Here is a 25,524-nt window from a genome sequence, read left to right on the forward strand (position 1 = left end):
GCGGCCATTGGAGGGTGAACCAACGGCAAAAAGGAAGACCTTTCTCTCTGTCTCTGTCTCTCACTGTCCACTCTGCCTGTCAAAAAAAAAAAAAATTAAAAAAAAAAAACTTTTGTATATTGTTAAATGGCCATTTCTCAGTTCTGAGATTTGGAAAAAAAATTTACATTTATTTTTTAAGTCTTCTGTTACTAGTACAAATTTGAATACATCCTTCAAATCTGCGGCTGCTTCCTCAGGGAAATCGGGTGACTCTCAGCAGAGTCTTTGGGGAATATTTCCCAGTCACCTCGTTCTTTCAGTTCTTCACATTCTGCAATGACACGTTGGGCAGGTTTTTACCTTTCACTTCCACATTTCCCAGGGTTCTGGCCACGCCTATTCCTTTAATTACTTGGACAAATCCCATGTTTCCCATCCAAATGAGGAGTTAGAACTGTTGTGATGAAGAAGGGTATTTTACACCACTACAACAAGTATCAGTCAGTTGTGCCATCTGGATACTTTTCATGCATCAAATTTTGATAATTTCTGACATGAAGAGCTTAACCATACCATCATAGAATAGAAAACATTCACATTCCTAGCCTCTCTTACAGAGAACCACTGCATACAACAGGGACTTATCTGGCATTTACACTAGTGGAGTCACAAGTTAGAAAACTAATCTTCTTGCCAGCAAGGTAACAGTTGTTTGAATCCTCTTGATTAGCAATGGCAGCTCTCTAGCCTCCATCTCCAAGTGTCAGAGGTACCCAGGGCAGGGAGTGTAACTTGGGTAGTAATGCGTGGCTAAGAGCCTGCAAAGAGCGGGTTTGCTAATCACCCCAATACTTCAGAGGGCCTTCTAACATACTTTTAATTATTTAAATTCACTAAAGTAGATTCTGCACTTTGCAACTAAGAACCACAATCAGCTCAGCTTAATGGCTTCTTTAGTAGATCCTTTATATTTCCCCTTTACATATACACTTCTATATGCTGTATAACATTATCTTCTCACAAGAATAAATGCATACAAGTTATAAAAACATAAATATATCCACTTTGACAGCAACTAGTCTGATGCACAGCCCAGACTCCTTAAAAAGATATATATCAAAAGAATGAGAAGAAAAACCAGACTGGAAGAAAATATTTGCAAAAGATGTACTAATAAAGGAATATTATCCAGGATACTCAAAGGTCTCTAAAAATACAATAAAAACATGAACAATTTGGTTAGAAAATGGCCAAATATTTAATAGATGCATGGATAAAGAAGATATACAGGTAGTGAAAACATACATGGAGAGATGCTTAGCATAATATACCAGGGAATTGCAAATTAAGACAGTAAGATGCCCTACATGCCTATTAGAATGGCCAAAATCCAAAACATTAACAATACCAAATGCTGATAATCATATGCAGAACAATAATTCTCACTTATTGCTTGTGCGAATGCAAAATTGTATACTACTTTGGAAGAGCAGTTTGGCAGTTTCTTACAAAACTAAATATATTCTTACCATATGATCCAGTAATTTCACTCTGGTATTTCAAATGAGTTGAAAACTTAAGCCTACACAAAAATCTGCCCATGGATGATTTATAAGAGCTTGAATCACATCTGTCAAAACATGGAAGCAACTAAGATGCCCTTTATTTGGTGACCGAATAAATAATTGGTGGCTTGCCCAGAGAATGGAATATTATTCATCACTAAAAATAAACGAGCTAACAAGACACGAATAGACATGGAGGCAACTCAAATACACAGTACTACATGACAGAAACCAATGTGAAAAGGATACATACTGTATGATTCCAGCTGTAGAACATTCTGGAGGAGGCAAAACTATGGAGGCAGTAAAATAATCAGTGTCTAGTAGGAGTTCTGGGGAAAGTTATAGATGAGCAGGAGGAGCACAGAGGATTTCAGTTCAGTGAGAGTATTCTGTATGACACTAGAATGGAGGGTAAATGTCAATATGCATTTGTCCACACCCAAAGAACAAATGACAAGAGTGAATACTAATGTGAACTTTGGATGATAAGGATGTGCCTATACAGTGGAGGATGGCCCAAGTGCTTGGGCCCCTACACCTGCATGGGAGACCAGGAGGAAGCACCTGGCTCCTGGCTTCAGATCGGCATAGCTCCGGCCGTAGTGGCCATTTGGGGGGTGAACCAACGGAAGGAGGACCTTTCTCTCTGTCTCTCTCACTGTGTAACTCTATCTGTCAAATAAATTTTAAAAAATTATAAAAAAAGATGTGCCTATAAAGATTCATGGATGTAAAACTGAACCACTCTGGTGTGGGATTTTGAAGTGGTGGTAAGGTGACAGTACATATGCAGAGGAAGGAGGAATATGAGAAATCTTTATATTAGTTGCTTAGTCTGACTATGAACTTGAATAATCTCTAGAAAATAAAGCCTACTTTTAAAACTCAAAGTAAGCAGGAATTCCCAGAATGTATGGACCTACCTCTGGCTTCAATTCTACAACCCCTGTCTTACACTTTACTTTTCAACTTGGAACTGCAGGTGGTTGCAATTACCATCATAATGTTGTCAGCCTCTGTTGTTGACTGAACTTCTTCTCTGCCTATATGACTAAATCACACTTAACTATTTGACTCAGTTCTGGTACCCCATCTTCTAGTAATCCCTTCTTTGTTAGGTAGCTCTCTTCTGCCTCACCAATTATGCACAAATCTAGACTGGATTTAATGTACTGAGTTATAAATCTATAAAATAGCTCTAAGAGGACCATTAGTGTGTAAGTCCCCTGAGTATTAAACTATTCAGTTATCTTTCTTTGAATTGCTGTTATTTATAAAAATGCCTAAGATTTAAAAGTTGAATTCAAGACTCACATTTGATACACAGTAATAGAAACGCAATTACTGAGGTAACCTCTCATATTTACATGATTTTTAAAGAAACATCTAGCATAACATATTGCATTCAAAGAGTGAAATTAAACAAAAGCTGATTTCTAAAGAGCATTTTTAAGATGACACTTTCTATGTCAAAAAAAGATATATATAAATATTTTGTACCAGTGAAAATCCTAGCATAAATAGGTACAAAGTTAAATACAACAATTACTACTGGAATCTAGCAACCATTTATTTACTGTTTCAAAACAATTTCAAATTTCAAATGAATACAGTGTCTTTGTGGTTAAATTATATAAATGAAAGGTTATAAAATAAACCAAAAATTTCAATCTCTTAATAGAACAATTAAAACATACTATCAAAGAATACAATATACATAAAGAAAAAATTGCAAATTTAGTTTAGTATAACAGAAAGAATAATATACTCATTAGTTTAAAGTCTTGGATGTGACCCATTTTAGATGTGTATAACTAGTGTGCTATCTGACCTTTCCACCTCACAGGCTTATATGGGAAGCCAAGGAGTCATTTACATGAACCACTTTTTAATGCTTTGCATTTTGCCATTTCCTTAAACTGCTTTACTTCTAAGCTCTAAATCTCTGAAATTTTCCTTTTTGGATAAAGTCTTCTATATTTTCAAGACTCTGAAATCAGCAGTTTCCTATGCTTTATGCCCAGTTTCATTCCTGTTTCTTATTCTTCATTTTCAATAAACTTCACGTTTTCTATTCCATTGACCCTTTAACAAATGTTTGCTGAAATCAAAGATGCTGGAATCAAAGGACAGCTTCAGTATGGACTAACTCTTTTCTAGTTCTCCTTTCCTCCTTGGTAGTCTACCATGTCTGAGTCTATGTTAGTTAATTAAAATGTATGGTTTATCCATCCACATCTCCTGAATCCATTTTCTGTTGCTATAATGAAATACCCGTGACTGGGTACTTTATAAAGAAAGAAGGCTGATTTTGCTCACAGTTCTGGAGATTCAAGATCATAGTATGAGAATCTACTGAACTTGAGTGAAGCTTCTGGCTACATCATAACAAGGAAATGACATCATGGTAAGATTGTGTGCAAGAGGGAGAGATCACAGGGCCAGAGAGAAAGGAGGTTCAGGCTTGCTCTTTTATTAAAATTTACTATCTTAGGAACTAACTGAGGTCCTATAAGAACTATTTTAATTTCCTCCAAACATCAGGCCTCCAGTGACCTAACCACCTTAACCAGGTTCCAGCTCTTAAAGATTCTACCACCTCAATAGTGCCACATGGAGGACAATTTTCCAACACAAAAATCCTTACAGAACATATTCAAACCATATCCAAACCATAGATTTGTCATTTTGGAAAATGACAGGAAAGTCAATTATAATGATGGAATGCTTCTAGTTTCAGCCTAATGAACCTCAGGTAATTCCTCCCAGCTACTTAGAAATTCTATTTTATGTGAAAGTGATTCTTATAAAATTCCGCAGCATGATATTCATCTCTTCTTTACCTGGAATTCACAGACTTCCTCTAACACTATACTGAAGTTACCTTGAAGATTGTCAAGAACATTCGTGAACAGAGTTCTTACTAAGTGTCCTATTTGTCTAAGTACTTTAAAAGTATATTCTCTAATTTTCCAAACAACTCTGAGATAGGCATTGTTACTATCTTATTTTACAGCTGAGGATAGAGATTAATTAGGCCAAATAACATGTCAAGATCCCAAGATGGTGGAGTTAGGATTGAAGTCCAGAAATGTTGTCCTCAAAACTTAATTGACATGATTCTTTCCTGCTTCCCATCCTCTTTCCACCTCTTTCTTAAAAGGCTGATGATGAGCACCTATAGGTTCTTCCAAGCTTTACCTGAGTCTTCAGAGTCACTTTAGATTCTTTGAATTCCTCAATAATCTGGACTTAATCTTTAACTCATTTAACACATTCTTCCTTGAAAATTGCAAGTCTTTCTACAACTCAATATTACCTCCATTATTCTGACATCCAAATGCACACCCATATCATGACTATAAGATCAGCATTTATTGCTTTTTTGTGGACAGTTTTTCAAGAATGTCCTGTCAGCTACTAAAATTCACTTTATTTAGGTTACTTAATCACTCTTCAAAAATTATTTCTAGTATTTGGTGACATGATCTGTCAATTATTCTGCCTTAAGATATCACTCTTCCCATCATGTATATATGCCATAATTTCTTCTTCTAGTCATCAGTTGATGGACATCTGGGTTGATTCCATGTCTTAGCTATTGTGAATTTAGCTGCAATAAATATGGAGGTACAGATAACTCTTTACTACTCAGCCATAAAAAAAGAAAAGGAAATCCTGTCTTTTGCAACAAAATGGATACAACTGGAAACCATTATGATTAGTTAAATAAGCCAGTCCCAAAAAGAGATACCATATGTTTTCCCTGATCTGAGGTAACTAATAGAGTACAGTAAATGTAATGGATTGGAGTGAAATTGACATTTTGAGATTTGATTATTGTTTACAGACCTTGTCTATACGGTTGAGGAATCATGTTTTTTTCTTCACACTACTTGTTGAACTCTTACTATAGGGCTAATCTTATGAGTATAAATAAACTGAAAATAAATCTTTGTAAAAATTAACAGTGGGAATAGGAGAAAGAGGAGGAAAAAGGGTGAAAGCATGGTGGGAGGGAGAGTATGGTGAGAAGTATCACAATGTTCCTAAATCTGTATATATGAAATATATGAAATTTGTATGCTTTAAATAAAATTTTTTTAAAAAAAGATATCACTCTTACTGCTTCTCTTTGTCACTGAGCTCTAATATCAGTCAAGTTGTCACTAATCCTTTAAAATACTTCTTAGTTTTAGTAGGTAACATAGTCATCATTTAGTCCCACATCTCCATTGCCAATATTTAACCTTCATTCTATAAATAGTAATGGTATCTCACTAAGTGGTAAATAAAATATAGCTCCTCTACATCACGAACATAGAGTCTAGCAGAAGGACAACAATTTTGACAGAAGCTAACCCAATAAAAGTCAAGTGCTGTAACAGAGGTGAGTGTGAAATCCATGGCTGTAAAGGGCCAATATTACTTTTTTGGAGAGCTGAAGGATTGTTTCATTATAAGGATTCTGCAGGAGTGATCAGAAGCTGAAGCGTCATGCTAATCACTACAACATTTATTACCTATTGTAATCACTCATTTTTTGTGCTTATTTTCTTGTTAATAATCTGAATTACTTGGAATAAAAGACCACTTGGGTTTCTTAACTTTTATAGCCCTAGCATATAGCATGTTATCTATTAAGTGAATGATGTAGTTTTACTTTAAAAAATATTTCTTATATCCAGTTAATTTAATTAGGAATAATCCAATAATAAATGCAAATTTTGAGAAAAAAATTGTTCAGCATATTTCTTTGATAAGCAAACTTGAAGGAACACTTGATTAATGATAGCATTATTTTCCTAATCTTCAAGTTACACAAATTTGACTTTCATCTTTGATTTTGCAAATACCAGAATTATCCCTAGATGGGATGCAGTTAATCCTATTTATTATTGCACATTTCATTAAGTTAAAAAAACTTCACAGAAAATAGTTTTTATGAAAATATTAGCATAATGAGCTCTGAGTAATAGGTCTCAAATCTCATCAAAATATTTTCTCTATCCTTTCATTTTTTAATTTCATTAAGATGTGCTAAGAGTTCTTGGCTATTGTTTATGAAGGGAAGTTCTTATATCTGTGCCAAATTACAGATCAATCACTCTTAAATTCTTCCTCAACAACCTATGACAGCTTCTTAAATTATAAATATGTGTGTCTTATCCATAAAGCTTGCATTTACACAGTGTGTTGTTTCTCTTTTGAAGTACTATGAATAAAGCTGCTAACAGCATTCACATACCAGTCTTTGCATGGACGTGTTTTCATTTTTCATGGGTAAACATCAGAACCAAGTAGTGTAATTAGTGGGTCATATGGGAGGTGAATGAAACTGCAAACTCTCTCCCAAAGTGAATATACAGTTTTGAATTCTCACTACAAAAAATGACACTTCTAGTGGCTTAATGGACTGTCAATATTTGGTATTATCAGTCTTTTATTTTTTAATGATTACTGATTTATTTATTTGATGAGCAAAAAGAGAGATAGAGGGATAGAAAGAGCTCTCTTATCTGCTGGTTCACTGGAAAAATGCCTGTAATATCCAGAGCTGGGCCAGGAACTCAGTCCCAATCTCCCATGTGGGTGGCAAGCCCTAAGTACTTGAACCATCACCTGGGCTTCACAGGGCATGCATCAGTAGGAAGCTAGAATTGGAAACGCAGTTAGGACTAGAATCTAGGCACTCTGATATGGGATGTGGGTGTCCCAAGTGTCAGTTTAACCTCTGCAACAAATGCCTACTCCACTCTTTTAATATGAGACAATCTTGTGGTTTTTCTCATTAGCATTTTAATTTGCATTTTTCTGATGACTAAAGATACTGAACAGTGCTACATATTTGTTAGTAATTTGGATATTTTTGGTTGATATGCATGTTCAAATCTTTTGACTATTTTTATTGGGTTGTCTTCTAGATACAAATTCTTTTCAGATATATGTATTGTAGGTATTTTCTCTAAGGCAGGCTATTGAGTGGCCTTTAATTTTTTTTTTTTTTTGACAGGCAGAGTTAGACAGTGAGAGAGAGAGAGATAGAGAGAAAGGTCTTCCTTTTTCCGTTGGTTCACCCCCCAAATGGCTACCACAGCCGGTGCACTGCATTGATCCAAAGCCAGGAGCAAGGTGCTTTCTCCTGGTCTCCCAAGAAGGTGCAGGGCCCAAGCACTTGGGCCATCCTCCACTGCCTTCCTGGGCCACAGCAGAGAGCTGGACTGGAAGAGGAGCAACAGGGACAGAATCGGTGCCCCAACCAGGACTAGAACACAGGGTACTGGCACTGCAGGCAGAGGATTAGCCTAGTGAGCCACAGCACTGGCCAGCATTTAATTTTTCTAATAGCATCTTTTAATAAAAGAGGCAGAAACGTAATTTTGATAAACTAAAGTAATAGTTCAATATGTTTCTTCTATTAAGAAATTATTGTACAGGTCAAAGTTGTAAATACTTTTTTCTGTTTTCTACTAGAATTTTGTATCTACATTTTTACATTTTGGCATATGACAAATTTCTTAATTGTTTCATACAATGTAAGGTATAAGTCAAGTTTTTTTAAATGAATGTATATATGTTTTATTCAAAATATTTTGTATTTAATTGCATAGATATTTTTATCAAAAACAAATAGATCACACACATATATATGGGCCTCTTTTTTTTTAAAACATATTCATTTATGTATTTGAAAGACAGAAAGAGAGAAGAGAGGGGAGAGAGCGAGAGTATAAGAGAGAGAGATCGAGAGAGAGATCTTCCATCTCAACTTTTCAACTGCTGGTTTACTTCCCAAATGGCCACACGAGCCAAGGCTAGGCCAGGCCAATGCCAAGAGCCAGGAACTCCATCTTGTTTTCCCAAATGAGTGACAGGGCCCCAAGCACTTGAGCCATCTTCCACTGTCTTCCCAGGTACATTAGCAAGAAGCTGAAGAAGATGCTGACAGCTGGGACTCAAATTGGTATTTTGAAATGTGATGTGGGCATTGCAAGTTGCAGCTTTACATAGTACTCCACAATGCTGGCTATGTGTGGGCCTATTTCAAGACTTTCTACTCTGTTCCACTGATTTATATGTGCATCATTATTGTCAATAACTCACTATCTTTACACTATAGCTTTACTGTGTGTCCTAAAATTGGATAATGTAAGTCTATCAGATTTGTTCTCCTTTATAAAAATAGCTTTCACTGTTTTAGTCCTTGGCATTTCCATTTCAACTCTAAAATCAGTATACCATTTTTTTATAGAACACATTCTTGTTTTTTCATTGGCATTTTATTGAATCTATAGATTAATTTGGGAAATATCAATAATATTAAATTTCTCAACCTACAAACCAGAAGTATCTGTTATATATTTTTGCCATTTTAAATTTCTTTTAGCAATAACTTTCAATTCCTGGGAATATAAGACATACATTAACATTCCTAGATATTTCATGGTTTTGAGATAGCTGTAAAAGGTTGACTTAAGCTTTGATATTTCAAACATTTGTTGCTAATATATAAAATGCAACTGGGGCTGTTGCTGTGGTGCAGCAGGTTAAGCTGCTACCTGCAACACTGGCACCCTATATGGGTGGCAGTTTGTGTTCTGGATGCTCCACTTCCAATCCAGCTCCCCCCTAATGCCTCAGGGAAAGTAGTGGCAGATGGCTGAAAAGTTCAGGCCCTTGTCACTCATGTGGGAGACCCAAATGTTCCGGGCTCCCAGTTTAGGCATAATGCATCCCCAGCCATTGTGGCCATTTGGAAAGTGAACCAGTGAATGGAAGGTCTTTTTTTTTTTTTTCTCTTTCTCTCTCTCCCCTTCTCTCTCTGTAACACTGCATTTCAAATAAATAAATAAATACATAAATAAATATTTTAAAAACTACTATTAAATTTTATATCTTGGTTTTATAAGCAATGAACTCACAAATCATAGTTTCATCAAGTCTTTTCTTCATGCATACTTGGTTGTGTCAAGTCTGAATGAAGACAGTTTTACCTCCTCTTTTGAAGCTGGATGGTTCATCCTGACATACTAGAACAGGCTAACATATTGACAGGATGAAACTCACTGACTCATACCTAACAAAAGGACATTTTCCCCTCTCTGACATTATTGTTTAGTACTTAAGTCCAGGACAAAGTTTAATAAAGAATGAATACTACATATAAAGCAAGCAGAAGAACCAAATGAAAACTAAGCAAGATTATTTAAGTATTTTTGCAAACCCCATTTTATGAAAAAAATACAAAATTAAAATGTATACCACATTTCTTTTTTTTTCTTTTATTTTTTGACAGGTAGAGTGGACAGTGAGAGAGAGAGAGAGAGACAGAGAGAAAGGTCTTCCTTTGCAGTTGGTTCACCCTCCAACGACCGGCGCAACGCGCTTATCCAAAGGCAGGAGCCAGGTGCTTCTCCTGGTCTCCCATGCGAGTGCAGGGCCCAAGCACTTGGGCCATCCTCCACTGCACTCCCAGGCCACAGCAAAGAGCTGGCCTGGAAGAGAGGCAACCGGGACAGAATATGGTGCCCCGACCGGGACTAGAACCCGCTGTGCCGGCGCCACAAGGCAGAGGATTAGCCTATTGAGCCGTGGCGCCGGCCTATACCACATTTCAAATTACTTCAGAATGAAGAGAAAAAGAAAACCAGGGAAATATATATATTTCCATTTTCTAGTGAAGGAAAAATTCTCAAGTCATAGAGACACAAAGAAGGTCATAATTAAAGCATTGCTTTCTGCATGTTGGAAATGTGACCTGAGAGTGCAAAGATGCAGAAGAGGTTTGCTAAAATGCAGCAGAAACTCCTTAAAATTCTTACTCTCTAAAGCTCAAGTCAACCAGTACAAGTAATACTATATGTTCATGGACAATTGGACAAAGATTTTAAATGGAAAAGGAACAAAAGAAATTTTGAAATATCCCCAAACCAAATGAAGAGGTTTAGTTCATTTGCTATTATAATTTTTAGCTAATAAATAACTTGAACAGAGTCCTTATGAGTGACAGATACTATTCTGGGCATTTTCTATGGTTAATTGGTTTTCACGGCAACTCAGTGAGACTTGTACTACTATTATCTTCAAAGTATAGATAAGGAGACTAAGACACCCAGAAGTTAAATAACTCACCAAATGCACACAGTTAATACTGAGTTTTGATCCAAATCTCTCTGGATCAGGAGTATAGTCACTTACCTACAACAAAAAGATGAGTATATTGATAAACTACTATTTCCCTCATCAAATTGGTAGAGATTATTTACTTATTGCAGTGTTACTTGATGCTGCCAACATTGATATGAGGTACATTTATTCAATAATGGTGGTAATGTGGACTTGTACATTGGTGTAGTATTTTGAGGTTATTTGGCAATATGCATCAGAAGCCTTAAAACTCTTCGAACGTTTGATCTAGTAATACCATTTCTACAACGCTACCCTAAATAAATAAATTTGTGAAAAAAATTTCATTTAAAAAGGTATTCACCCTACCATTCTTTTTTCCCTTAACAGTTAAAAAGAAAGAATTGCAAAACATGCCATAACACAAATGGATTTCAAATACGTCATGAAGCCAGATTCAAAGGCTACGTTCTGAACGTCTCTGTTTTTCTGACATTTTAGAAAAGTAAAAACTATATAGTTATAAGACAAATAACTGCCAGTGGTTAAGGGTGAGGGAGGATTGTGGTGGTGAAGATGGGGTGTTTTACATGACCTGAAGCATATGTCAAACCTCAGAACTGAGCAATAATAAAACACAAATTTTACAAGGTGTAAAGTAAAAAAGCTAATTAACATGTTGGCAGATTACCCTTTGGATATACTAGATTGCCACCCACACTAAGCCTAAAGTGATTATCTGGACAGGGCTTTTAGTTGTTAGACTTTTATGCTCAATAACTCAACAGGGTCAATTTCAATTATTTGGTAGAATGGTTAGAGCTCTGACCCCCTCACACTCAGAAGCAGACCTTCTGGAAAGCAAATGTATTAGCGATTCAAGGTCTTTTTGTTTTTCTCTTGCTTTTTGTGATTAGGGATTGTGAAATGTTAACTAAATAATTGCTAAAATAGATTTTCAGATTTACAACTGACTCCAGAGGAAAATGCTACTTTCACAGAAAAGTGCCACTTGAAGCTAATTTTTCAGCACACTCCTATGTGTTTTTATTTTATTTTTAATTTTTTGCTGCAGTTTCACTTCGTGTGACACATATTTACTGTCTAAGGTCTCTAGACATTTCATATTAGCAGGCCAACTCTCCTACTTACATTTGTAAATATAAAATAGAGATTTTATTTCAACAAACAACTAATTACTATAGGCATTCAATAGTATTCTTAATCTCAATGTGCTAGTCTCATCAATATTTCCATTAATGAAATAAAGGGCCATGCTTACTACTAGGTCCCCTGGGCATCCTCTAGTCCAATCCTAATTGAAAGACAATCACAAGAATGCTGTTTACCAAGGAAACGTATCTCTAATATCTACAAAACACCTTCTCAGTTCTAATATTTTAATCAAATACTTAATTTTCTTATTTTATTAAAAGTTAAACTAATAAATAGCATAAATATTAAGCAATGTTCCTATATCTATTGGAATGCTTCCGTTATACATTGTATGGATATTTAAAAGATGTATCTATGGCTATCAGAGTGTTCTTAAGTCAATGCTATTGAGACACCAGGCAAGAGGAACCTGAGGTATTCAATGGTGTCTCATCAGCAAAACGCTCCTCCTCCAGGTGACAGTCCATCTCATTTCCTCTTTCATTATGCTCTTTGCTGAACTATCACCTTATCAATGATGTCTTCCTTGAATGCTACACATACTGGTTCTCTTCTTCCTACAGTCTTTCCACTTAACAATTACCATCCTTCAACATAATATATATTTAATTAGCTTATCTTTTTCTTATTGTCAAACAATAGTATAAAAATCCAAGAGAGCTGAAAATCACTGTTGTATTTCACTTTCACATAATAGGCACTCAGTCAACACTAGCTTAATGAATCAATCAGTACTGGCCACTTGCCCATCTGATTCTTACTGCTGACAGTAATGACCTAATTGGACGCTACATCACCATCATGAAAAGGTTATTGTACACTGCATTAGATTCCTGAATGTCACTCCCACTTGCATCTCAGGCCTCTAGATGTCACTTTGATTTGCTGGATAACTCAACTCAAAATAAATCTATAATTCCATTTCACATGAACTTTTTTAGTGTTTGAATGAATTTCATTTTATTTGAAAGGCAGAGAGATGGAGAGATGGAGAGACAGACAGACAGACAGACAGGACATATCTTCCAAGTGCTGGTTTATTACCCAACTGGCTGCAATAGCCAGGACAGTGTCCGACCAAAGCTTGGAGCCAAGAACTGAATCTGGGTCTCACACACAGATGTCAGGGACCCAATTATTTGAGCCATCATCTTCTGCTTCTTAGTGTGTGCAGAGCCAGGACGTCAAGACAGGTACTCTGAAAGGGGTTCCAATTGTCCCGAGTAATGTCTTAACTACTGAGCCACATGCCTGCCCCTATTGGACAGATCTTCAGCCACATTCAAACTACTTCCCCCACTTCACCTGCCTGCACTGTGCATTATTAAGGCTTGTATATCCTTTGCTGTACTGTTAAGCACCAGAGAAAGCTAGAAATTATTAAGCAACTGAAGTTTTTTTTTTTTTTTATAAATTATTTATACCCAAATTCTGAAGTCAAGTTTGCCATTGGTAAGTAAATGAGGCAATGTAATTAAAGGGCACGTGTCAGTGCTGGAAACCCGTAGCCATTCACTAAATACCTAAGACGAAACACCAAGTAGACACAGTAAGACACTGAGGTGACAGCAGGGAGTTCTATGTATTCCAAAATGTCAGTTATACAATGGGGTTAAGTGTAAGTAAGGTGCCACCAAGACAGAAGATGAAGAAAATAATAATAATAAAAAAAAATAGAAGTAACGGTGGTAAAGTCCCTAAAATGTCCTGGGCATGCCATAAGTCAATGTCAAAATTCTAATATGACTGGATAAAGAAATTGTGGTATATATGCATGATGGAATACTATTCACTCATTAAAAAAGAATGAAATCCTGTCTTTCACAAAAAAAAAAAAAATGGATACAACTGGACACCATTACACTTAATGAAATCTGGCAGTACCAAAAAGACAAATATCATATATTTTCCCTGATCTGTGGTATCTAATATACTGAGCACAAAAAATGTATATGACTGAAATTGATGTTTTCAGATTTAATTATTTTTATAGCCCTTATCTATACCCTTGAGGAATGATGGTTTTACTATTGACTATTTGTTGAATTCTTTCTTTAATGGAGGGTTAACTTTGTGCTTATAAAGTAAACTGAAAGTACATAAATATAAAAATTAAAAGAAAAACAGGAAAGAGGAAGCAGAATGGGAGCAAGAGAAGGAGGGAGGAAGGATAGGTGGGAAATCTCATTATGCTGTGAAATCCATAGAGATCAAATACAGTAAATGGGTTCCCCTTCTATAAATTAAAAAAAAAATTAAATTATCATATAATGGACATAATCCTCCAAAAAGTTTTTCTTTTGCAACTTAAATGTTGGCAAAGAATATAGCAATATGATAAAGTATGAATTATAGGAATTTTACTATAGGCTGCTTAAGCTTAAAAATAATTGCTTCGTGCAAAGAAAATAAAATAACCTTAGGTATACACAAGACCATTTTGTAAAAACTGGAGAGGCTTCTTATTTTTAAAGGAAAAGTAAATGCACTTTTCTGAAAAAAATGAAGGCATCATTTAGAATCCTATCACAATCCAGGCTAGCTTTTTTTCCTCCACTATTAATGGCAATCTAATTAATGCCCATAAGAAAATATGTAACACCTTAAATTAATATTTAGACAGGAATCTTTGCAACAGTAATTTAAAATATTGAGAATTAACCACGTTTTGAGTTTTGGAACAAAAATGTTAAATAAACAATTTTCTCCTTACAACCAAATGAACACAAGACCACCTAATCATATACCATAACTTTTTTTTTATCAGCAAACACAACATACTACCTGAGAAATTGGAGCATTACAATGGCAGTGTAAATTCTGTTACTTCAGGGTTATTGAAGCAATCTAGTGTTTTCAAGATAGATTTATTCAGCACTTCCCTGGAAAAATATTTTATTACCACGACAAAGAAAGCAAGTCACAAAAAGAAATTTTTGAAGTGGAAAATTCTAACTGCATATCCACATCAATATAGAAAAATGATTTTATGCTAAATAAATTCCTTCAAACTTATAAAATATATGACTGTTATTGCAGTTTTTTGAAGTAGTTCTTTCTACGGTATTCCATCTTTCCACTGCCCATTAACAGTGCAATCTGGTGGAACTTGAAGAACTAGGTTGGAATCCAATTGAAATATCACTTCCCTTATGAATTCTTCCACAATTCCCAAGGAAACATTAGTTCTTCCATGTCTGTGTTCATTACTAAAGTACTTGCACTGTAGAGTAATTCATCTGCTTGTAGAGTGGCTTCAGTCCTGGATCTGATTTGGCTAGGCTTCTCTGAGCCTCAGTGTTCAGCTTGGCATTTGGCCTAAGGAAGCTATTCAATGTTTGTGCAGTAAGTCATCAATGATCTAGCCTTAAGGTCACAAGCTACAGCCAGTATGTGGCATTCATTCACTCACTCTAAAACTCAAATGTACACATAATTACAGACTGTTTTAAACATGAAGGGGATGAAATGAGAGTGAAATCAAGTAGAGGGACCTAGTAACTTTGGGTCAGTAAAGAACTGCTTTGAAGAGGTAACTTCAAAGAGACAGTAGAGAAAGGAAGGGGAAAGAGCACTCATCTGTGAAAGTGGCAGAGGTGACAGCAACAAGAGGGGAAGAGAGAGCAAGTGCAAAGCACAGAGGAGCAAAAATAAATAAATAAATAAATAAACAAACAAACAAACCACGAAGACACCTGTGAAACTGAGGCAGTTAGATGAGGGAAGAGTCTTTGATACTGAAAGGCAAGCTGGGCCAGCCCTTTACGTATTTTATGGACAGTGGCAAGAAATTAGATTCATAAAAGTACAAAAGAAATTCAAACCATTTCCAGCCATGAACATGGGCAGCTCTATGTTTAAAATCATTATTCATGAACAGTATCAGAGGCAAGGAAGAATGGAAGTGGGGAACTCAATGAAAAGGCTACTGTAACACTTGTGAGTTTTTATGAGGAGTTACATTTAGATTTGTTACATAGGATTTGTTCTCTTATATGCTTTCCATTTACAACAAAGCATGAAAGGAGTTTTGGGAAAGTAAGGAAAGAACAATCAGGAAGACTGAAGAATCAAAACATAGTATCTGTTTGCATTTAGTACGATTAAATTCCCTATTCCCATATATCAAGAGAAGCACATCTGAGTTTACTATATCATAGCTTAAGAGTATAACTCTTGAAAAGCTGGCAATTCATATGAACATATGATTAAATTCTTTCCATTTTCCTTATTTTCACTGAACACATCATTCTGAGTTTGCCCATGAAATATTAATAGAGACTAACATGAATATTATGTGGGTCTTGGAAAAGAACGGCAATCAATAAACTCAATGCCCCGGCTTTTCATCTCCTTTTATTTTCTCTTGAAAACAAAAAATAAAATCTAGAGTTATTCTATTGTGGCATCAGATAGGTTAAATGAAGCAAAAAATAAAAAGCGCTTGTTCTTTATAAAAGAAAGCCCTAGGTAGACTTGGTTAAATGTAATAAATGATGTTAGTTTGAAATGGATTTGTGCAGTCAGGCAGATTTTTATGTTCTAATAATACCTAAGGCAGGAAAGGAACATCTATTTTTGTAATTACATGGGATGAAATAATAAGCATGATAATGTAATCTTATTAAAATTATTTTGCTTAAACACATTACTGCAACAGTGCTTATGACAGTTTTGCTAGCTTATTTCAGTGCACACTTTGAAGATGCTGTTATGTGGTGGAAATATATACTAGCTTATTTAAAAATCTTCTACTTGATATGCTGAGAATATAATATGACACATATGAAAGTTAACTTGAAGATTCATTTAATACCATTTTTTAAAAAATATCTTATACAGATTTCAAAACTGATATTCATTCATCCTCATTCTTGAAATCAGAGCTATCTGGAAACACATAAAAGAGACAAAGTAAATTATCTCTAATTTTTACCCAAAAGTGAATGCCCTTAAAATTTTGATTATTTCTGTTCAGACATTTCATGGATGTAATACTTATACACATGCAAGTTTACCTGGATGTAATCTTGCTAATATACTAACTTCATTCTTAATACTATTCACTTTATGTAATAAATTTTATTGTCCTTAATATTTTCTTAACTATTATTTATAATGACTGCAGGATCCTATCACAGACTACTATAATTTAATCATTTCAGGTATACTATTTAACAATTTTAACTACCATAGATAATATCACAATAAATACCTTTGTATAAAATATTTATATTTATATATTTTAGTGCTAGAAAGAGACTTACTGATTTCCAGGATATAAACATCTGAAACCTCACAGATGCAGTTTAGCAACAGAAGAACACATCATTGTATACTCCCACCAGCCATTTAAGAAAGCCAACCACACAGAATCATGGATATGCTCAAGTAGTGTGGCTTTCTTCAGTAATTCAAAGATTTTGATATATGAAAATAGTTGTTAATTTTTGTCTTAAATTACATGTATCAAATTGTAAGGTTAAGTTTTCTATGATTTTAATAGCTATTTTCATTTATATAAATAGTATATATCTGTATTTTTTAAAATGTATTTGTTTGAAAAACAAAGTGTACAGGGACAGAGATCTTTTCCTCTGCTGGTTCACTCCCCAAGTGGCGGCAAGTTGCCAAAGTTGGGTCAGTCCAAAGCCGGGAGCCAGAAGCTACTTTTGGGTCTCCCACATGTGTGCATGGGCCCAATCACTTGGGCCATACACTGCTGCTTTTCCAAGAGCATTCGTAGAGAGCTGGATAGGAAGTAGAGTAGCCAGGACTTGAACCAGTGCCCAGGCTGCAGCTTTATCAGCTATTCCACAATGCCAGCCCCAATTCTTTGAACATTTTTGCAGTAGGGTTGAAATGACCCATTTGTATTGAATTTTTATTTAAATGTTTTAAATGTTTAAAATTTTTCAAGTATTTTCTTAATATATTTGTTATTTATTTTTATTAATGACATTTTTATACATATATTAAAATGTTTCAGTAAACACTATTGAACTTTGATATTTTCTCTTAAAAATCTACTTATCAAATTTTACACATATAATTTGATTCTCCTTCTTTTGTATCCTACTTTTATGGTAAGGTAAGAAACTTTTTTCTTCAAATAACTAGTAAATTTCTTAGAGACTGTTTACTAATAAACCTTCCCTCCTACTTATTATTATGTTTTACTTATCAGGTCTTACTATTGATATATGGACATATTTTAGCCATTGCCAACTGTGTTACACAATTTGCTGACTTTTGCAGGAAGCAGACTTCGACATAAATATGTATTTATAAACTATTATATTTAAATAGAAATTTAAGACTTTAGAACCCCCCCCCCAATTTTTTTTTTTTGACAGGCAGAGTGGACAGTGAGAGAGAGAGACAGAGAGAAAGGTCTTCCTTTTTCCGTTGGTTCACCCACACAATGGCCGCTGCGGCCGGCGCACCACGCTGATCCGAAGCCAGGAGCCAGGTGTCTCTCCTGGTCTCCCACGCGGGTGCAGGGCCCAAAGACTTGGGCCATCCTACTCTGCACTCCCAGGCCACAGCAGAGAGCTGGACTGGAAGAGGAGCAATTAGGACAGAATCCGGCACACCGACAAGGACTAAAACCCGAGGTGCCGGTGCCATAGGCGGAGGATTAGCCTATTGAGCCACGGCGCTGGCTCCAAAAAAATTTTATAATAACATGTTTTCAATTTACATTATAGTTAAAGGCTTAGTACTCCACTAAATAAAGAGTTCAACAAACAAAAAGTAGAAAGATCATAGCTCAGCAAGAACACAGGAAAGAGCCATGAGCAAAAATCGAATGAAAAGACTTTCTTAAAATTAGAAAGTTAGGAAGATATTATGGAGACTAAATATTACCTTAATTTAGAATATGTGTAATTTTGAGAATTCACAGGCCATTTTTTGGATGCCTGAACATTTAGTTATGGGCGTTCTAATTAATAACCATTGCGGCTACTAAGTCTCTACTGAACTGTCCCCTCTCGCGGAAACTTTCTTTCCCAGGGTGAACATCTGGCATAGTGGTTAAGAAGCCACCTCGGTTGTCTGGGTCCCATGGGTTGAAGTCCCGACTCTGCTTAATTCTAGCTCCCTGTTAACTGTGTACATGCATAGGCAGTGCTTAGGCTCCTGTCAACCACATGGAAGACCCAGATTGAGTTCCTGGGCCCTGGCTTCAAATTGGCCCAGTCCCAGCAGTTTCAGGCATTTAGTGAGTGAACCAGCAAATGGGAGATCTTTCCCTCTTTGTCTCTCAAATAAATTGAAAATAAATAATAAAAAAATTTTTTAAAAACTTTCTCACTTGAAATATTTTGGCATTAGCTATCTCAGAAGAAAAGTACTTAAATTATTATAATTTCCAGGATGAGTGAAAAGAGAACTGTTACCCAGGAGTAAAAGAGTTTAGATAAGGCTCAGCAGCTTAGCTCCACAGCTCTCTGTGAAAAAGGTGAAAACAGAAATCAGTTCTAATTTATCTTACTTGAAACAAAATACATTAAATTTACAAAAGTATAACAAAATATTTTAAGAGGGAAGTCTTATTAAGAATGAAAAATATTTTTGCTTTGAGATGTATAAAATATAATAAAAAAATTCCAGATTCTCCCATTTTAAAACATTCAGAACATTGCCTTGGTAAAGAGCACTCCCTTATAAAGTCACTCCAGGGAGCAAATGTCTCTAGAAGAGGGTGAAAGACAGTTCAGAATTACGGAGGCTTGCCAAGAAACTCATGTCTCCAACCGAAGGACGACAGATGGCAGCAGTAAGAATGAAAACCTGCAGCAGAGCCTTTCTGGCACACTTCCCAAATGGCCATTTATATTTTCTAGCACAATCAGTCAACTGCTGTCCCCTTGTACTGAATGCATGGCCACAGAGCAGAAGAAAAACTGCAAGAATGGCCCTGAGTCACTTGACAGAGGAAGAGCTACAACCCCGCCGAAAAGCAGGGTGGGCGGATGACATGACCCTGCCTGGCCAGGTGTCTCAGTTGTCTGAGATTGCCCAGGCATTCTCCTTATTCCTGACGCTTTGCCTAACCTATCTCAAGGTCTGAAATGCAGCCAGCTGCTCCCAGGCCACCACCCAAACCCTGGTCTCTGCTTCTGATCCCCATTTAACAACTTTTGTTTGATTTCTGCTTTTCATTAGAAGAGGATTTCAGCCCATAGACTGCAGCCATCTCACACCTCAGAGTCCAGGAATACAAAAACCAGAAGGACTGGAGCAGAATGAAGCAAGACAGGGGTCACTGAGTCCTTGACATTCAGGAGTTAGGCGACTTCCAGGAGCAGAAAGGGCTCCGAACCTAAACAGAAGAGATGTGGTACCAGTAACAAGCGAAGCACTTTGACAAATGGGGCAGGTTTTGTATCACTAGAGCAGAAATCAATTTCTCGGGATTTGATGACTGCAAACAGAAGTGACTGCCAGAAAAAGTAATGTCAAGACTTGGAGAAAAACACCTCCTTTTCAGGTACTTTGTGGTGCAGGTTTTACCATTACACCCTGCTCCTCTCCAGAGAGAACTAGGTTTTAATTTATAAGCATAGAGGAAGTCAGACTCGGTTAGGACATATCCTATAAGATGCTGTCTCATGGGCTTGATCTGGAAGATTGAACCCTTCTCACTTCAGCAGTTAGTGAATCCAATGTCTCTCTGTCCTCGCTCCAACAATGTGATGTATTGAATACTCTTCTGGGGTTAACATGAGTCAAAATGACAGGATCATAAAATGAGCAGCATCAGTAGAATTTATACCAGACCTACCTCATTCCCTCTATCCCTACATTGTGGGTTAATTCCAGGGCTACTACTATCTTGTGTTTGTCACATGTACCTGTGTTTGCAATTACGCCTGCATATTTATGGGCTCTTCATCTGTGGGTTCAACCAAAAGCACATGAAAAATATTTGGAAAAATGTCATGTGTATTGAAGTGACTTTTTTTCTTATCATTATTTCTCAAACACTAAACATGATGTCTATTTTACATAGCACTTAATTACATTAAGTATTATAAGTAACCGAGAGCTGACACAGTTTACAGCAGGATGCACATAGGCTATACATACAAATGTCATGGCACTTTAGGTAAGGGACTTGAATGGCTGCAGATTTTGGTATCTGTGGGAGGTCCTGGGAGCAATCCCCCACGGATACTGAAGGACAACTATAGTTCTATGGATTATGGCTTTGTAAGCAGTTTATCGTTTGGCATTTAGGTATACAACTCAGTCACACAAATGTGATATATAACATGTACAACCATACACACCCATTCTGAGTACTGTTGTGGAAAGGCCTGCCCAAGAAGAAAACCTCAGATTTGTCTATCATTATGTGTAACCTCAAGCGATCTCCAACTGATCACCAACCTCAATCTGATCTATCCCCTCCATCTGTATCTTCTCATCCCACTGCCATTATCTTTGCTCATGACCTCATAATTGCCCAGATTACTGGAGTTATCTCCACTTCTAGTCTAGTTTTCCAATGCATCCTTCAAGAATCAGAATTGTGAAAAACCTATTATGGCAAAATGTCTTCAAAGCCTTCCCTTGGCCCATGTTAGCCTAGTTTCCCACTGCTTCTGCACATTTGTAGTATCATTGAGCTACTCAGCACTTCAAGTGTTCTCTCAGTTGCAGACATTCATAACTGCATTTTCTCTATATACCTGTCCCCCAGACTCTTTTTTTTTTTTGACAGGCAGAGTGGACAGTGAGAGACAGAGACAGAGAGAAAGGTCTTCCTTTACCGGTAGTCGGTTCACCCTCCAAAGGCCACTGCGGCCGGCGCACCACGCTGATCCGAAGCCAGGAGCCAGGTGTCTCTCCTGGTCTCCCATGCAGGTGCAGGGTCCAAGGACTTGAGCCATCCTCCACTGCACTCACGGGCCACAGCAGAGAGCTGGCCTGGAAGAGGGGCAATCGGGACAGAATCCAGCACCCCGACCAAGCGGAGGATTAGCCTATTGAGCTGCAGCACTGGCCCCTCTCCCCCAGACTCTTAACATGTCCTCCGCTGGATTAACTTCCTTCTAAAAATCCTTCTCCAAATATCTAAAGCTTTTAAATGATGTACTCTGTATTCTGTGAGTACCCAATGCAAATATTTATAATCCTTACTATAGCACCTCTGTCATTATGGTCTACTTGAAAGTAGTTATGCATACATTTCTGATACAAATAATAAATTTTGTAAACATGTACAGATATATGTGGAAATTAGCAACAAATGCCTATGAGGCTCAGGGATTTCATTCTTTGAGAGCTAAAAATTGATATCTCCTAACCATTCCTTCTATATAGCAATATGGTAACTTTTTCTACTTCAAATGTGAACATACAGAAGACTGCATGGAGTCCAGGGAGAATTAAAATTAGGGCAAAAAATTGCAAATTTTGCCACTCATATGTCAAGGTTTTTCTACAGATCTCCCATTTATTATCAACACCTGCAGGGAACATAGCTTCTGCCAAAGCACTCTCATCGAGGACACATCCTCCAGGATACAAGGTGTGGCCGTAGGAACTGATTAAGGACAGTAAGTGACCAATTATCAAGAAGAGCATTCATGGCCGGTGCCATAGCTCACTAGGCTAATCCTCCGCCTGTGGCGCCGGCACCCTGGGTTCTAGTCCCGGTTGGGGCGCCGGTTCTGTCCTGGTTGCTCCTCTTCCAGTCTAGCTCTCTACTGTGGCCTGGGAAGGCAGTGGAGGATGGCCCAAGTGCTTGGGTCCTGCACCTGCATGGGAGACCAGGAGAAGCACCTGGCTCCTGGCTTCGGATCGGCATAGTGGTCATTTAGGGGGTGGACCAACGGAAGGAAGACCTTTCTCTCTGTCTCTCTCTCTCACTGTCTAACTCTGCCTGTCAAAAAAAAAAAAAAAAAAAAACCCATTCACAGACAAGGCTTCCAGCCCATTCCACTGGATGACCTGAGCAGCCCTCTGGACCAAGCAGGACAGTCTTTCAGAGGCCACTGTTGCACACCATAAAACAGATAGCAAGAAGAAATACCCAAATCCTCCTCAACGCCCATATAACAGCTTTGAAGAAGCTACAGAAAACGGAACTCCATCCATAATCCCCCAAAAAAAGAATTTTTGGGTATTTACCTCTTGAGGGGGGGATGTTAGGTAGGAAGTCAGATATGAGCTTATGTGTGTGTGACAAAGGCCTAAAGAAAAGACATCTATGTCCAGCATATGCATCTGCATCTCAAAGTCATCCTGATAACATTTCAGGGCATCCTGCCCTGCCCCCTCCTACCCATAACCTGCCAGGTGGGGGTCCCCGCCCCTTCTGCCTGACAGTCTTCCACAATCTTCTGACAGTCTCCCAGATGCAGCCCAGTGTCTGCATTTCAAATACCCTGCTCTGAACCTGCTCCGGATCCTGGGTTAGGACAGCGCCAGCTAGGCTTCCTCCTGTCTGATACCTTCAGGGGAAAACTCAGATAGGAGCTTCTTAATATTTACATCCACAAAATCCTTTGTTTCAGGAGGAGATGTGTGAAGACAAAGACCCATCTTCTTAAAAACCCCCAGCCTCAACTGGACTGCGCACTCAGTCCTCTGCCTCTATGCTGAGTCGCCCGCCTGCCTGCCCAGGTGTAATCTCTCCACTCAACCATGTAACCTTGCTCCTCCCCCCAGTTCGAGTGACTGAGCACTCTCTCAGGTCCTGTCTGGAGAGATGCCCATCCATTCTTACAGATGTCCTTTTCCCTAATAAACTTTGTTACTGTTACTTTACTTTCCACAAAAAAAAAAAAAAAAAATTCAGGCATTCAGTTCTCATAGGAACGCTCCCCTGAGGACATGCAGTTGCTTTCCCAGACTTGCTTATCTAGTACACCAAGTCACAGCAACCCACCAATGTCTTGGAAATCATGTTCTGAAGATTACCAAGTAAAATTACAAGTGAGCTTAGAGTTATCTAAGCATACGCATATGCTGTACAAATAACTGATGTAATCCATGTCAATAAAAGAGGCATGCTGAGAGCTTGCTGGCAGTGCTCTGCAGAGGAAGAGTTGCATGTCCTGTCTCTCCTTGCACTGGTTACTCCCCAACACATACCTACTCTTTAAATGATCTCATTCAGTCTCCACACATCGCAAGTTCTTCAATTCAGCCCTAAACGAAGTCACTAGTTCATATGAGGAGCCAGGATGTATGAAAGAAACATCTTCAGTGCTAGAATCATTGCTTTTCTCAATCTACAGAAAGCAAGTGGAAGCTAAGGCTAGAAAAATCACCAACATGTCTTGCATCTGGATTCTAGGGTGGGCTCTTTGGGGTGGTGAAATGAAACACTAGGATTACTTGAATTGTGTTTGTGTCCATATTTATTCATCTTCTCTCTTTCCTCTTATTCTTTATCTTGCTGCCGCTCTTTCTTCTGGAGTTGAGCTTGAATTGACTGAGGAGGTTTAAACAAGTTACTTCCTGCATTTGTAAACTCTTTTTTTAAAACCAATACAACCTACAAGATATTCTGGTACTGAGGTCTCATATACTGTGCTGTGAGTTAAGTGAAAAAGTAAATATATTACATAAGGCACATTACATATATTACATAAGGCACACAAATAATGCTATCAAGTCAAACAATATTTTTTAATATTTTGGTATACAAGACATTATGTTAGATGTTAGCAGCTTCATATTTATAAGCTGAGGATTAAATGATACTTTGCTATTTCTTAAAAATTTATCAGATTCCTAAATTTATGAATAGTATATATTTATCACTATACAATTACAAAATATTATTTTTATGGCCTCAGAAAATTAAATGTCTTAGGATATTAATGATGATATAATATAGTTAGTATCATCCTCAAGGTTCAAATACACAGTTGCAAACATCTCCATAATTGCCTATATTTTATAAAAACTTGGGTTTGGCTCATTCTTCTCATGTTGTACCATGGCATCTTTTAATCATTTCAATTAAAGATAAATAGCCTATTACCCAACAACCTGTACACGATGATAAACCTTGGGTCCTTGAAATAAATGTTTCCTATATTTTTGTTTATTTATTTATTTTGTAAAAAGGGCAAGCAGAATTAGGGACAGGCATTTGGCCCAACATTAGGATAAGCAGTCTGAAAGCTGTCTGCTCAAAGGAAATTTCCAAATGGCTCAAGACTTCACAATTTCTTCTGCAGAGTTTTTAGATAACCTAAAAAATGAAGAGACACACAGCATGAGTGTCTGATAATCAGACTGTATTTGAAATTGACACTTGAGAAGTTTGCCTTGGAAAACAAGCTAGGAATTATAATCATTCTTATTACTGACTTGTCTTTGTAAATAACTCTTCTTTGGAATCAATATATCTATGTAAAATAAAAGATGGTTTTGATAAAGAAAAAGTGCTTACTAGGAAAATAAGAAGGTTGATTATTTCAATTCTATTTTTCTAAGGGTCTGATTTTCTGCTTTATTCTCAGCTGGATTTTTTTTTATCCCAGAGTCATTTTGTTTTGCAAAACTGGAGCAGAGAGTTGATGACTTCTTATCCCTATAGGTTTTTCACTACTCTAGCAAACCTCTATGCAATAGGATATGTGTCTTATTTCCAAAAATGATATTTCGATTATATTCCTTCTATTACAACTTTATATCCCAT

At 36.9% G+C, this 25,524-nt stretch overlaps 1 protein-coding gene and 1 pseudogene across 3 annotated transcripts in view; both read right to left on the reverse strand.

Moving 5' to 3' along the window:
* NAV3 (neuron navigator 3) overlaps positions 1 to 25,524 on the reverse strand; it is a 1,248,892-nt gene that overhangs the window by 98,068 nt on the left and 1,125,300 nt on the right. The window lies entirely within an intron of this gene.
* LOC133767433 (peptidyl-prolyl cis-trans isomerase D-like) overlaps positions 1 to 25,524 on the reverse strand; it is a 51,524-nt pseudogene that overhangs the window by 949 nt on the left and 25,051 nt on the right.

The sequence above is a fragment of the Lepus europaeus genome, chromosome 10 (assembly GCF_033115175.1).
Source record: "Lepus europaeus isolate LE1 chromosome 10, mLepTim1.pri, whole genome shotgun sequence".
Lineage (NCBI taxonomy): Eukaryota > Metazoa > Chordata > Mammalia > Lagomorpha > Leporidae > Lepus > Lepus europaeus.